The sequence below is a fragment of the Ambystoma mexicanum genome, chromosome 5p (assembly GCF_040938575.1).
Source record: "Ambystoma mexicanum isolate Mex_15411 chromosome 5p, UKY_AmexF1_1, whole genome shotgun sequence".
Taxonomy (NCBI): domain Eukaryota; kingdom Metazoa; phylum Chordata; class Amphibia; order Caudata; family Ambystomatidae; genus Ambystoma; species Ambystoma mexicanum.
This window is the reverse complement of record NC_090930.1, coordinates 644361225-644376960: the sequence shown is the minus strand read 5'-3', so window position 1 is coordinate 644376960 and position 15736 is coordinate 644361225.

Here is a 15736-nt window from a genome sequence, read left to right as displayed (position 1 = left end):
TCTATGCTTAATCAATAAAACATGCAAAACACTAAAATATTAGAGAAGACAAAGGACATTGAGTACACATTTTTTTTACAGAAACATTATTTGAGAAACTGAGCAGGATTCACTCTCAAATAGCTCAAAAGCATAACTGTGATGAAAAGAATTCTGTTCTGCAGGAATTTAAGGATGAGAATTGACTTAACCACCTGATCAGCCCCCACAGATCTACATACAGTGACCGCAATCATAAAGGTAAAACAGGCACAGCCGAGGTAAGGCTAGACTCTTAGAAGTGGTGTGAGTGTGAACCAGTAGTGCCCGAAACAGCAAAGTATAACATTCTAAAAGAAAGGAATATCCAATTAAGGTTCTATAAATATATATATATATACATATATATATATATATATAGACAGAAAAAAGAGGAAAAGAGGGAACGCACTCTCCGCAAGCAAAATAGCAACACAAAATATAAAAAAGATGTGCAGCTCACAAAAGGGAAAGGTTGATGCTTTTAATAAATTGACAAAAATAACACAAAAATAACACGGCCGGAGTGGCAGCAGCAACAACAGAGGCAGGACGCCCGTGGGCACGACCTGCAAACAACACGTTTATATATATATATATATATAATTTAATTACCAAAACACCAATTTACAAATAAGTATGTATTAACACACTATATGAACCCACAGCTTTAAGAAAGAACGCAGAATATGCAGATAGAAAGCTGCAGCATTCTGGAATGAAAAGGCAATACGCAACCAAGGAGTATAAAAGGACATGTTGTTCAGTGGAAAACAGTGGAAAAGTGACCTAACAATTATTTAGGGGCCAGATACGGACCATTGGGGCAGTTATGGGTTTAAGGTGTTGTTCTGCTCTTCTTAGGCTGTTTGACAGTGTTGAGCTATGCTGTGCAGTGGCTTGACCCAAATTCAGGTGCAGCTTGTTGTGCTGGGTCAAGCGGCAAGCTGGTGTCTAGACCATTCGAATTGGGAGCTCGATGTGATTTGAATGTGATATTCGGGGAGTGCAGTTCGGATGGCTCACCAGGGTCAAATTATGAGTTGATGCTAGTTGGTAACCAGTTCTTCTAGTAGGAGATTAACATGGTGCTCCAGCAATTTGAGTCGAAGTTGGTCGGTTAGATGCAATGACCTTTGTGTTTTCCGATGCAGCATTCAAGAGTCTACAGTTTGAGTTTGGTATGCAGCAGCAAGCTAATTGTTCAAGTCAAACAGGTGACAGGCTCTGTTTTACACAATGCAGAGGTGAGCGGATTCAACAAGTGCAATCCAGCTGTACATTGATTTCAGTGGCATGCCAAAAGCTGCAATGGTGAGTCCCTTTGGTTTGAGTGTGGAGAAAATGGTTCAAATTAGGTTTGAACAGTTCAATGAGGCGCAACATGGAGCTGTGCCTGGTCTTCTCATCCAGATGCTGAGGGGTCCTTTCAAGCTCTGCTTTCCCAGACTAGATAGGACTGGTGCTGTGTGGCAGGTACTGGGCCTCAGCAAGGGTAACCACCAATGAGCCCTGTTAGTGGGAAGTGAGACAAGCTTGCCTCTGTCTTGGACCTCAACTTCTTCACCTTAGTGGTTCAGAACTTTTGAAAGATCTCTCCAAAAAGAGGTTCAAATGAATTCTTGCTCAGGTGTTTGTTCAAACGAGAACCAGAGAAGGACTGGAAGACCACTTATTTTAATGTCAAAGGTCCACAGGTGACTGGACAAAAGCAATCCTGATCTAATTGGTCCAATCCATATCCTTGAGACAAAGGGTCTTTGCCTTCTGACACCGAATCCAATGTGCTAAAGGAGGTGGAGGAGACAGGAAGGAAAGAGTGATTTGGGAAGAAACAAGATGGTAGAATCCTCCTCCAGCTACGCAGAGCTCTTTACCTTTACTAACTCCACCTCTTGTCATTGCCATCAAAACCTTTTGGTATGCAGCACCCTGGTGTGAGGCTAGTTCTTTTGGGATGGATGTGCCCTTTGATTCCTTTTTCCCAATGCTGCTGGGAGGCTGTCTTGCTAGTGAGAGGTTTTTAGAACCTCATAAAGGATCAAAGAAGAGGCCCAGTTATTCAGTCTACTACCCTGTCAGTTGGCAGGGTCAGGCTGTAGGATCAAAATACACACAACCCTTCCACAGTTAAGCTGGACTCACAGTTCTGACACATGCATGATATGAAATTGATATGGCTGTGATACGTATGAGAGATGCTAGTCACCATACCCTGACTATGGCTTATATTTAAAGTTTTCAACTGCCACCAGGAAAGTAACTATCATATTTATGTGGTTTGTGAGCAGAGGTGCACACCCTAAATGAAGCATGTGCGCTGCAGCGACTTGGCTGTCACTGCAGCTGTCAAGAGGGCACCTGTGATCTGACACTGCTATGTGACACTGGAGAGCAGGCGCAGACGATCAGAATACTGATGCAGCAGGGCACAGGTGTACACTATATTTTTGGCACAGAGGTTAATGAAAGGGGGGCCTGGTTAGCATTTCACCCTTTCTGAGATAGAATTACCTGCACCATTTTATTATTAATACAAAGCAAAAAAGCCGGGGATTCTACACCGTTGCCACATGGATATTGTTTACAATAACATAGAATAAGTATTTGTAAAATAATTACAAGTACTTCAGTGAAATCAAGAAGTCTCTTTGATATTTATCAAAGTGCAATAACAAAAGCAAGTGAGAGAAATCAATAGTTGAGAGTTCATACTGTAAACACCACGGATTTAGCTAAGATGTATACACTCACTAAAAGAGGTCTTGCTTCCACTTATCTTCCACTTAAACTCTTAATCTCCTCCCTTATCTTCTCCCGCCTCTTCTACTGCTCATCCTTACTCTTTGGACTTCCTACTTCTTACCTTGCCCCTCTTAAATCTATCTACCACTCTGCTCTTCGCACCCTCTGTCTCCTTACCTCCCTTGATTCCATCTCTTCCTCTCTCCTACCTTGGCTGGCTTCCTTTTCACTCCCAACTTAAATTTCAATTTCTCTGTCTTGTCTTCAAATCTCTCCATGGTCTTGCCCCCCCATATCTTTCCTCCCTTCTCTCCTTCTACTCCCCCTCCTGTCCCCTTCGGTCCGCTGACCATTTCCTTCTCACTTCACCCCCTCCCCCCTGTGCCTCCTCTCGTTTTCGCTTCTTCCAGCTCTTAGCTCCTCTACACTGGAACTCCCTTCCTCCTGCCATTCGTTCTTCCCCCACCTTCACTTCTTTCCGCACTTCCCTTAAATCTCTCCTTCTCCATCCTCCTCCTTGAATCCCCTTCCCCCTTCTACTTCCCCCTTCTTGTCTCTTCCCTTACTCTCTCCCCTCCCCTCCACTACCCCCCTCTTCTACCCTCCCTTTCCCCCTCCTGCCCTCCTCCTTCACTCCCCACTAACCTGTCCCATCTCCCTTCCTCCCTCCCCTTCAGTTAATTGCTCTTTCCACTGTTTTGTTGTTTGATTGATTCATATTGTAATGCTTCAACAGTTTTACCATTCATGTTTTATGTATTATGTTGTTCTATGTACAGCGCTTTGGCGTAAGGCGCTTTATAAATCAATAAAAATAAAAAATACAAATCTAGAATCTACTTAATTTGGAGAAACAAATTAGAACAATTATCCAAGGAGCCTGTTTGCATATTAAAAGAGAAATGTCTCTTATGTTCCCCACAGCTGAGTCCCCTATACACCCAATGATGATGTCATGGAACAGCTTAGCCTGCATGCAGTTTTGTAGCAATGAATATTTGGTAAAGGGGTTACAGTCAGAGGGGAACGAGGTCAGAGAGATCTGTAAACCTGATCTTCTCTGCAAATTGTTTCTAGTAAATCCTCCTCTGAAGGGTATGTGTGTTCAATTTGTTTTACAGGTACAATAACTGACCCTTTTGGGCGTGTCTATGTATGTATGTATGTATATATGTATGTATGTATGTATGTATGTATCTATCTATCTATCTATCTATCTATCTATCTATCTATCTATCTATCTATCTATCTATCTATCTATCTTTCTATGAATTTATTTTCTATATAGTGTCACACACTCAATGGCCTCACAGTGCTGACAGAACTAACAGACAGAAAAAATATACTCTGGAGCTGTTCAGACCCAATCCTCCAGGTTCTTTGCCTTTATCAAACAGAAGAGTTTGTATGCCTTTCCTAAACTGCGCCAAGGTGTCACAGCTCATTCCTCTGAAATTATTTCGGAGGAAACATGGACATTCCAGAACAGCATCCTTATTAGACCACAGAGTAAATCATATAGGTGCCTTTTTAATATGAAAACTAAGGTATCAGGGAAAATTGCCTGATAGACACTTTGCTGTTGGCTTTATGCTGCAATCTCTGCTGCACTGGTAGGCAATGTAGCTTTTTAGGGGCCGCAGACACATGAAATGGCCTCCCGAGCACACAGACTGCCCAGAACCCCCCATTCTGAATGACATGCATTTTCTTTAAATGTTACTGTGAGGTACCAACCAAGAGACTGTTACAGTAATCTAGTTTTGCATTAATGGTGGCAGAAGCCACAACTGACCTATTCTGTTTGGATAGGTATGGACATATCTGCCACAACAGTCCAGTTCTGTACAAGCACGATGAGCTCAGATGTACCTCATGTAATGTTGGTTGTGAGCCTAATTAGAATCCCAGCATTTAACATGCTGGCCCATCTCAATGACATGGCCCGCAATCAGAAATTGCCTATATTGAGAGTCAATTTTCTTTAGTCTAGCACCAGTTCCAATTAACAGCTGTTCCGTATTTTTATCATTTAATGCTAAGGATTTTAGCACCATCCAGGATTGAATGGCCAGGAAGACTTGATTGACACTGGCCAAATCCCCGGAGTAAAGCCCTGACAATTCACAGATGATCTAGGAGACACAGGACAGGACATGATTGGTAGTCCTTTTTCCTATCCTTAGCTTGTGTAGGCCCACAAAAATAACTGAACCATTTTGCAGCACTATTTGAGCATTTCACTATGCTAACAAGTCTATCCATCAGAAGGTCATGATGGACTAAATCGAAAGCAGCCAATAAGTCGAACAATAAGAGCAGTACAATTTGACGTTCATCAACAGGGCCGTTACTGTACTATGCATTGAGTGAAAGCCAGGGTGACATGTCCCAGGTATTTCATGTAGCTCAATGAATTCGCAATATTGCCTATAGGCAATCTTGTTAAGAATCTTCAGCAAAAATGGCACAGTGGTTAATAGGCCAGAAGTGGAAATGGCTGGGTAGAGATTTGCTTTCTTTAGTAATGGAGAGATCGAAGCTTCCATCAGGCACCTGGGAACCTGAGCTTCAGAGAAGGACATGTTGATTCATTTTGTGTATGCCCCACATGCATGTACTATACGTGCATGTGCATACTGATCACATGTAAAGGCATTGGGCTTATACTGTAACTCCACTATCTCTGACTCCACTCTATGTCTCCTCATGCTGCCAATCCAGTGACCGTTTTTCTTGCATTCAGACTTGCACTCCTAGTGTGAAGGCATACGCCTATGCCCTCTGTATCACTACCTATGTAGTCATTATGCGTGAAATGAAATCCCTGCAAAGTACCTTGGGGAAAGGGAGAAAACGTGGTCATGTGGGGTTTCAAGCATGACAACTATGCAACGTTCTCGAAAACCTCGTGGTTTATTTATTTATGTGTGCGTGTAGTTATTTATCTATTTTTAAGTGTTTGTTATAGCTCGGTCACAGCTGCAAAGCACAGCAGATTGTGCAATGCGCTATATACAAACGGTGATGTTATATGTAGTGCGGACACGCGATGCACTGAAAGTGCATAGTGGGCAAACCAATAGCTATCAGTCGGAGGTGCCCAGGTGATGTGTAATGGCATAGCAACGTTACTGCCGCATACATGAACGTAAAATAAGGCTGTGCCCGTGTGTTGTGCTGCTGTGTTGCGCTCGGTGAAGCTGAGGAATGAATGCGTTTGTTTTAACAAGTTATATGACCTGCCAATGGCGAAAAAGCGAGCCACTTGCAAATACACGGATTAAGCACGCCCCTGTATTAATTACACGCAAAAGAGCACGACGAACTTGGATGGCCAAATGTGACAAGGATAGCAAGTTTTATTTTTGAGAACTAGGATTTACCAGTAGAGGGCAGTCTGACTCTTTCGCACAGAAATGCACAAATTGCAAATACAGAAGGGTAAAATGTATCGGAACTGGTGGCGACGTGTGCCATTGAAATTCTTATTTTACACAGACTTTTTTCTTCACGGCATTCCTGATTTGAATGAGATGCACTTAGCAGAAAGCGAGGGTTCACATCCTGCCTTGCTTGCGCTCTATATTTGCACTTTAGAAAGTAATGTTTCCTCTCTAAGGTTTATTGGGTTTACGTGAGGGCCCGTGTTCCATAGCAACATGCATTAAGGCATCGCCGCCACTCGCACAATGTCCCTTTGTGCATATGGCTTTTGGTTCTCCAGTACTATTTGTAACTGGATTATATACTTGTTTACAGGTGTGCTTGCAAAGGAGGATGTCCGAATGCCAAGAGAACCGTACATCCTGCAACCCACGGATGTCCATATTGCCAAGGGAGGCAATGGCCACGCCATGTCACCACTGCTGCTTTTCTGACGGAGGCTCGCACAGCATAAATGATCGTCGTTAACCCGATGCCATCAAATATTAATCCTTCCCTGGAGCACTAAATGCATACGGGCATGACGTCATGAATGAACGATTGGAGGTGCTTAATTTAAGTAGCACATTTTGGAACCAGTTATCTCATAGAATCGGGGGAGGAGGGGCAGCAAGGAAAAGAACGATGCATCACGATATTTTCGATACAAAAGTGGGATACATTAACATGTTTTAATTTATTTTGAACGTCTTCATTTAAAATGAAACATGTCTGACCATGAAACTCTGCACGAAGGACCTACTGATGGTGGGAGCAGGGCCCTTGGCGGGAGCTTCGCATTCTCATGATACAGTAGTTCATACATTCAACTGGACGTTATTAAGGGAGACTCGGGCGACGACAGGAATAGCACAAGAAAAGCAAGACACTTGTCTTCAGTAGTTCCATATATATACGGCTGTGTGCACCAGTGGTGGCGGCGCTTGGGGCTCAATATTTAGCCCTATGGGGCACCCCCCCTGGGAGAGAAAGTGGCTCTATGAACAATCTTGAAGCCAGTCACTTTTGGAATGTGCTTAATTTCTGAAGGGGGCACTCCAGTGATGGAAGGGTCCAGGACACAGGAAGGAGGGTGAGAAAGGGATGGCATGACATGGTACAGGGTGGCATGCTGATGGTTAGGTTAAGGAGCGCTTATGAGAATGGGTGGGCAAGAGTAGCAGGAGTTAGATTCAGTGAGGTGGAACTGGGGGGCTACACCAAGGATACATTCAAACACAAGAGGTATTTGAAGAGGAAGCGCGTTTGCCAAGAGTGGTGGTGGTTGATGATCAGAACCTGTAGTATAGTGTATGATATTGAGGCAAGCAAGGGAGCTGAGGGTAAATAAATAAGAGGCTTCAACACTAATCCAGCCTGCTAATGTCCAGAGTTTAGGAATGTGTTCTCTGGCACCTTGAAGCGCCTGTGTGCCAGATGGAATTACCAATAAAATGTCTCAGACCAAGTAACCGGACACACTCAAAGAAGATGGTAAAATACTTCTTTGATCTCAATGAAGGAAAGCAGGGTTAATCGTCATTCATCAAATTATGCAAGATCACTACAGTTCTTGATTATACTTAGTTTGTATAATGCTAGATGCGTCATATATGATGTCATCCTATGTGGCATATTACAAAAACCTCTCGATGGGTGGGATTGGATTAGGGGAACATGTCTACATATATGCATGAGTGTTAGTCTCTCATTGGCAGCCCCTTGTCTGTAGGACACACCCTGAGCTACTTCTGCATACGTAATCTACTGAATACAGCAGAGAATATGGCAGCTGAATAATACTTTGCAACATTGTATGTAAAAGTGCATGGCACACCATTATCATAGTTTCAAGCCTAATGAATAGCCCTTGTGTGCAGACTCTTTGTGACGTGTTAATAGACCACACATGTGTCCATTTTGACAGTGAATTTAACACTATTTGATTGAATTATACTCAATGCATTTGCCCCTCTTGGCCTTTTGAGCCTTGCTCACTCTATTAGATATAAAACACTTTTAATTGGCCAATACTTGGCATCTGTAAATGTTCTTGATCCTCCTAATCTTGAGAAATATGTCCATTGCACATGATCTGCTCATTGAGCTCCCTTTGTACTCTGCCTTCATCTCTCGAAATAGCATCCTTGGTCCCAGGCCAATGGACTCCTTTATTTTGCAAGGGAAAAACAGCCTCTTCATTGTCTTTTTACTTCATGATTCTGGGCTTGTATTTTGAGGTAGCTGGGTTGATTGACATAAGCTGTCATTCATCTTCTTCGAATGGTCATCCTAAATGTTCAATATATCCCTCTTATAAGCAAGCATCTATATGTTCTTTCTACCTTGTGTAACAGCGTATTTACAGTTATTGACCAGTGAGAGACTTCATTCTTCTTTGTGTTCATGATTACTTTCTCATTGGGTACATGTTTCTCTCAGTGCTCTGGTTACATCATCATCCTTAAGTATTTTCATATCGTTTGGCATAGGTTCTTATATCTTCTTAATGACATTCTTTTCCTGCCATCCAATCTGGTATTAACATACATCCATTTTGTTTATGGCTGCATTTTGATAGCTCGACAAAGGACATCCTTCTTGGTAACATTCTTCCATTATATCAGCTTGCGGGTACACTCTAAATCGTTGTCTGAGTGCATATACTCAACGTGTTACAGGACTATAGCAAGGATTCATACACGGGTTCACACTTGTAGCTCTTCATCTGTCATTCCAATGGGATGGTGCTAAGGGGGCCAGACCACGGAGAAGTTGTCCACCTGCTCCTCTACAAATGTTATAGATGTTAAGCCTATCAGATGAAGGTGATGAAGTCCTGGAGATTATTAGGTTGCTCTCAAAGAAAACCCACAGGATGCAAGCCTGTGGGGATGGGATACAGAAGTGACGGGAAAATAATGCAGAAGAGGGAAGGAGGGATTCAACATTAGAAGCGCAGTTAAAGGGAAACCGAGCTTTGCTAGATGTAAGCATCATTCAATGCCTCAGCATGTAGTGAAGGATAGCAGAAAGGCATTATTGACATTTAAGATCTCATGGGTGAAGTTGGGAAAGGAGAGCGAGATTTCCATGTCAACATTGAAAGTAAATGTGAGAATAAAAAGAAGGCAATGTATTTGGAGATAGAGGTGTACAGTAAGGAGGAGGGAAATAATGGCAGACCCTTGCAGGACCCCTACTGTAGGAGTGATCAGCCAAGTAGGAGAACAGCAACATTAACACAGTGCACTGAAAGGAAAGCTATCAGAGATCTGAAATTGGGTTGGGGGTTAACAACTGCGTCAAAATCAGTAGAGAGACCCAGGAGAATGAAAATGGTAGTTGAGAGGTGAGTCAAGTGACTTCAGTGTTTGTGGTGCATACAGGTTAGCTGGAGCACACAAGTGGTAGGCCACCCAAAGAGTAGCTGCAGTCTAAGTTGAGGTGATGAGTAGGAAGTTGATATTAAGGAGAGGATGTGGATGGTGGATGGAAGTAAATAATAGGAGGAGAAAATAAGGGTAAACTGGGAGGCTATATGTAATATATTTTATAGATGTAGCTAGTAAAATCATCAGTTAGTAATGAACATGACAAAGAGCAGAATGAAGCATATCAGGGATATCTTCCGTACAGAAGAGTAGCAGATTAGAAGCCGTTGAGACTTTATTGGTGGGAAGCAATGAGTGAAGAAGGGTGTTTTTTGTTTGCAGAGAATGGGTTGATGTGCATGGATGTAATCACTTGCTGGGTGGCATGAGAGATGCATGTATGAAGGCACAGGCCAGAGGGAGTGAAGGAGTGAGCAGATTAATGGTGTTTACCATAGATGCCAATATAGAACGGACCTCTTGAAATGGCAATCCAATGGAGTCAGCAAGAGGTGGTAAGAGAGTCAGATGGAAAGTGCTGATATGATTTTGGCAGGCGATTATATAATTGGAACTGATTTTGTTTTTGAGAGTTTAGAAGGAAGTGAATGAAGTGGAGGAGAGGAAGGCAGAACAATAAAGTGAACAGGAGTGGAAATTGATATCAATAGAAATGCCACCATGGTGGGTTAGCAGGTTAGAGAAGACAGCCAGAGAATGGTCAGAGAGAGGAAAGTCCAGCTGCAGGTAATGGGGTTGTGTTTTGTGGTGGACCTTGAAGACCCCTAATGAGTATGAATGCATCTTCAGTAGGAAGTGATTTGAGGAGAAGGCCACAATGAAGGAAGAAGAGGATGAGTGTTCGAGGAGGCCAATAGGTAAGCACAATAGTTACAGGGGCTGGTGCAAGAAGATGAGCAGCAAGAGGGATGGTGTGAAAAAAAGAAAAGGAAAATGTTCAAAATTACAGACAATAAAGTCAGATGACTTGGGGGTCAAATTAACTGGTTTATGGTTAATCATGCAAATAGAGGTGGTTTCTTTTAATATTTTATTTACAGCTGCACTTCATCTTAAAAACAAAGGGTGGGGTAAATTGGCTTGATTCAATAGGTTGCTTGAGATACGATAGTTGCCCTATAGTTAAGGTGAGTCAGACTCCCAAAGGAACCCCTCAAAATTCTATTGTTAATAACTTTTCATTCAAAGAATGGACTTGTCTGAAATGTCCTGTGTGATTAAGGACTTGCAGCCCCCCACCCCAGATTCCAAGGTTTCATAAAGATTTGTTAAAAAATAAAAAAGTTATCATGAAGACAAGCACATTTTTTTCTACAAACGTTTGGCCTACTTCCCATTCATTTTCCCATGGAACAAAATGGATCAATTGTTCCCATTGAGCACTGCCCAAACCACTGAACAGATTTGGACCAGGTCCACAACAACTTGGGCACGAAACGGTGGGTCATGATCCATTCTTGGTTTGGGGTTATTCTGTGCCGTAGTTATTTAAATATTGGATGGAGAAGGGGGTGCCCCCTTCTCAAAATTAGATAGCTATATCTCTGGGATTTACCTGAAACCAGGTGTTTTTAGAAATGAAACAACCGCCATCTTGTTTTTCTCTCGATGCAAGAGATATCCTTGGCTATAGCTGAGCCGATGATATGGGAAAATGAAATGCAGGAAAAAGCCTATTTGCAGGTTAAAAAACTTGCAAATGCCATTAGGCTAGAGGTGGGGTTGGGGGGGCAGTAGCTAGAGGGTACCAAGTGAAATTTGAGATCGGAGGGGGTCTAGGGACTGAATTTGCAACACAAAGTTTTCTGTAGCCTTGGCTATAGCCTCAAATAGCTGACATCTGAAAGAAAACTGCATCCCAGAAACAGTGTGTGTTGTGGGGGAAAGGGAGAGGGCAGGGTATGTGAGGAGGCCATCTGGGGAGTGGGGGGACTGGCACAGATGAGGGGTGCACATGGTGAGGACATTAGGGACAGAAAAGCATTTTCCTCCAGCTGTTGATCCAATATTCACAGCTACATCCGAGGCTATTAAGGACTACTGATAGCCGAGGATATGTGTAGTTCAGTACCCGCTGGCATACATTTTGGGGTGTCAGTGTTTTATTTCTTTATAAAAGTATTTTTTTTAGGTATGGTGATGTTGGGGTGAAAAATCACTGGCCATGACTAAAGGCCATGGTCAGCGACCCGGTAGGTATTTGGGAGTCTTATCTATTTTTGCTGTGTGTTTTTAGACTTTACTTTCGTATATGTGAGACTGTGGGGAAAAACAGAAGAAAATAGTTTAAAAAATTAATAGAAAAAGGAGCCACCCTGCTCTGGTTTAGATGCCCATACACTGTATTTTAGTCTGTGTATTATGACTCATGCTATTATAGCTCGTGCCTATTAAATATTTCCCTACCTAGTTTACTGTTATGTATTATTCTCTGCTTTCTTTATCTTCAGCTACCTTACATAACTACATGAGCAATGTTGTTCTGTATTTGTATTGATCTTTTTAGTTCTATTGTATTATAAAAACCCAAAGTGAGCCCCCCCTACCCTTTAACCAGCAATGTGTAACCACAGTTATAAGAAAAGTCAATGATCTGTGGCTGCGGGTATAATAAAAACAAGTTTTTGCTTATTATGTTATTGTATTTGTGTATTTATTTGTGATAAGTATTCTTTAAAAGGAGTGTTTTGAGCAACACTGAGTGTAATAAGTTAGCACATTCGAAGTACTGTTTGATGTTATGAAGGAACAACGCATTTCCTTCATAACATCAAATGTAGAACTGTATGTTGTTGTTTGAAATCCATAATTGGTTGTGGTCTCTCATGGATGCTGAAACTACTTTATTAACATTTCCTAGTGATTTCTCAATTTTACCATTAAATCTCGTGGTCCATCTCCATGCTTGCCTCTGAGTCAAATTGGAAATGTAAATCATACATTACCCAATACATTGCCTCCACAATGAATTAGTATGACGGTTGGCTTCCCTGTACTTCTCAGACTTAACATTTTGGAAAAACTTGGAACCAATGCATTCGACACAATCCAAACTATTTCATCGTAAAATCTCTCAAACCTGAGTCCATGTTAATATTTAGTTTCTCACAAAAAGCCAGTAACCCAAACTGTCTCCAATCAGCCACAGCGCTTTCAAACCAGCCATGACATCTGCTGTCTTTCTCTGTTTCCAGGAAAATGATTCCTGTTTGATTTTCTAGTAGTTTGTATGAGCAAGGTTTGTATAATGTGTGCGTGTTCCACTTTGTAATTGGTTGATTGCACTGTTGTATTTATCCGTGGCTATCCATCAGCCACTCAGTGTACTGCGTTGCTATTCGCAAGTAGATGCGCTACCCTGTGCAGCCTTTGGCTATATTGTGGCAAATGTCACATTGTGTGTTTGTAGACGTGTGGTAGCCACATCTGGTCGACATTTTGGGTGGAGTAGCATCATAGATGCATTGAATGTTTTGAGGGATTGGCAGAGACCAGGGGAGTGGAGTAGGGCCACGGGGAGGGGGCTGGAAGGCATGTTAGGGACACTTGTTTGGAGTTTGGAAGAGTGGAAATGCATATTTTTATTTGTATTTATTTTTAGTATAGCCGCGGCTAGCACTAAACGGACATGCTGGACTTTTCTATAAGCGTGTCTATTGAAACATATAACTTGTCTGTGCAATAATCATATTTTTATGTGGATAATACAGTACAGAATTTTATTTGTGTGTGTTATTTTATCTGCTTATGTGTTCTCTTATATTATTTGAAGGCTTGAAAGACAATTTTGTTTGGTTCTGGGTTTGCAGAAAAATGTACACGTAGCCGCGAATACAATGCAAGATCTGCAGCCACGTCGAATAGCTGCGGCTATGGAAGAGGCTTGGTGGGGAAAACATAGATTTTAGTGAGTTTAACTGTTTGTTCTTGGTTGTTGTTACTGTTCTATTTGTGTAGCTGTTTGTGATTGGTTGTAGTGAAAATATGTCATCCATTTTAGTAGTTCTGTTGATTTATAGTCCTCTTTTTTTGGTATTCATTTTGGAAAGTATAAAAGCCACAATTATCAGCAGTTTTATCCTTTTGATTCCAGAACTATCACTGTGCACATGGCAGGAGTGTGGCTGATGTGAAAGTAAGTGTTAATAATTATTTATATATTTGAAGGTTTATTTGCATTGTTGTGTTAGTTATATTAAGCACTAGTATCAGGTGGTGTTTTCTATCATTTTGTTAATCTGGTCTGATTGTGTGGCAAGTATTTTTTAATGTATTATTAAAGTTTCACTAACATGGGCCTACGAAATTGGGTATATCAATCAGTGGCATTTATATGCAGGCATTTCGTTTTTGTATTCATATTAGTGATGTTAAAGGTGTATTTGATTGTATTTGTTGTAATTTTAATGCACTTTCAGCTATGAAGTACTCTTACCTGTTTTGAGTGTTCTGTAAGGGAGTACAATTGATGGTGATTGCATGTTCATGCTAGTTATTATTATTTTTTTAAATTCTGTTGTAGGTGCATCGTTCTCATCATCCCAGTGTACTTGCACCAGATGTTGTACAGTTAGCTCCCATGAGAGGCCAACCCATATTCAAAACATAGTGGTACTGCTGGAGCTGGGAGTTGTACTTCTGTAGTCAGTTAATAAAAAAACTTCTGGCATTTCTGAGTGCTCTTGTGCTGCAGGTGTTTTAAGGCTCTGGCTGTTGGCGGCACCACCTTTAATGTGTTTAGGTTGATTGTGCACAACCACCGCTCACAGCTGAAGTAATTAGGGAAGACTACATGTAAGTCAAAAAAAGGCTGCAGCCTAGTATGGGGCAGATGAGCTAGAAACATTTGAAGATCCACGTCTTGGTGTTTTTTTACACAAGGTGCATTAGACTTTCTCCATTCCTTTTTTGCCACAAAATATAAAAAACATTCATGTGTTTCTACCTGTTTGAATGTTTTCTATCCAATTTTGTCCAAGTTTTTTTTATCCCACCCTGTTCGTTCTTGTTCTCCATGTTTACTTAACCTTCCCCATCCTCTGTCCTGCAACTACCCAGTATACCGCCCTTTGTTTCTTCTTATCCAGTTTATATATACCTGTTTCTTTATTATAGTGGTATTTTCTTATATTTTTTATATTTTTGTATGTTTTTTTTTAATCCAAGTTCAATTGTTTTCCCCAATGACCCAATGATTAGTGTGTGCAAAGAGAATAACAGTGTTGTATGCACACATGTTTTATCTTATATAGTTTATGTGATGCACTGCATACAATATATGAAGGTGATAAAAACGTGTGTATTAAATTGTGTTTCATAAAGTGCTGTGTCCTTTAACTGATTATGTTTTCTTTTTTCAGATAGAAGAATATATGTTTTTTTTTTAAATAGATGAATAACCGTGGCTAAGGTGTAGCCCAATGGGTTGTTGAGCAATGGAGGTGGGGTTAACCACAGCAATGACTGGGGAGGGTCATAGCAGTGGGTTCATTGGACCACACCCGTCGCTATATGCCTCAATGTGCAAAAATGTACGCTGTTTGTACCAGAAAGAGTCCTTTCTGAGAATGATCTTTAATGTATATATGCACAAAAATCTATGTGACTTACCTGCAAAAGTTTCATATTGTATCCGCGGCTAGAAAAAAAGTCAATGAACTCTAGCTGCGGCTATGAGTGATGAGTTATTTTGTACTTTGCATAACTCTTTTTATGTACTCTTTTGCCATCTCTTTTGTTATTCATATTACATACTCAGTTTAGAAGAAAAAAACCACACAATCCTATAGCCGTGGCTACTATAAATAGGCCGCCATTCTTATATTAATGATCACATCTATGAGTATCAAGGACTGGGGGTGTTTGTCCGTGGCTATCCCAAACTCACCCCATGTGATGGGAGGGTAGCCGCAGTGACATAACATAAAAAAAATACATGTGGGCGGATTTGAGTTCAGTGGCGGTATTAATTGTAGTGTTTGTAAACAGTAATTGTAACATTTGAAATACTTTTTTTCATTATTAAATACTGCCAATACTTGAAAAAGGTAAATAAATATGCAAACAATGTTTGTTGAAAACAGGTTCATTTGGGCTCATCATCTTCTTTAGCCCAATTATATGGATTTTTAATGATTTGTCTTAAATTTTCT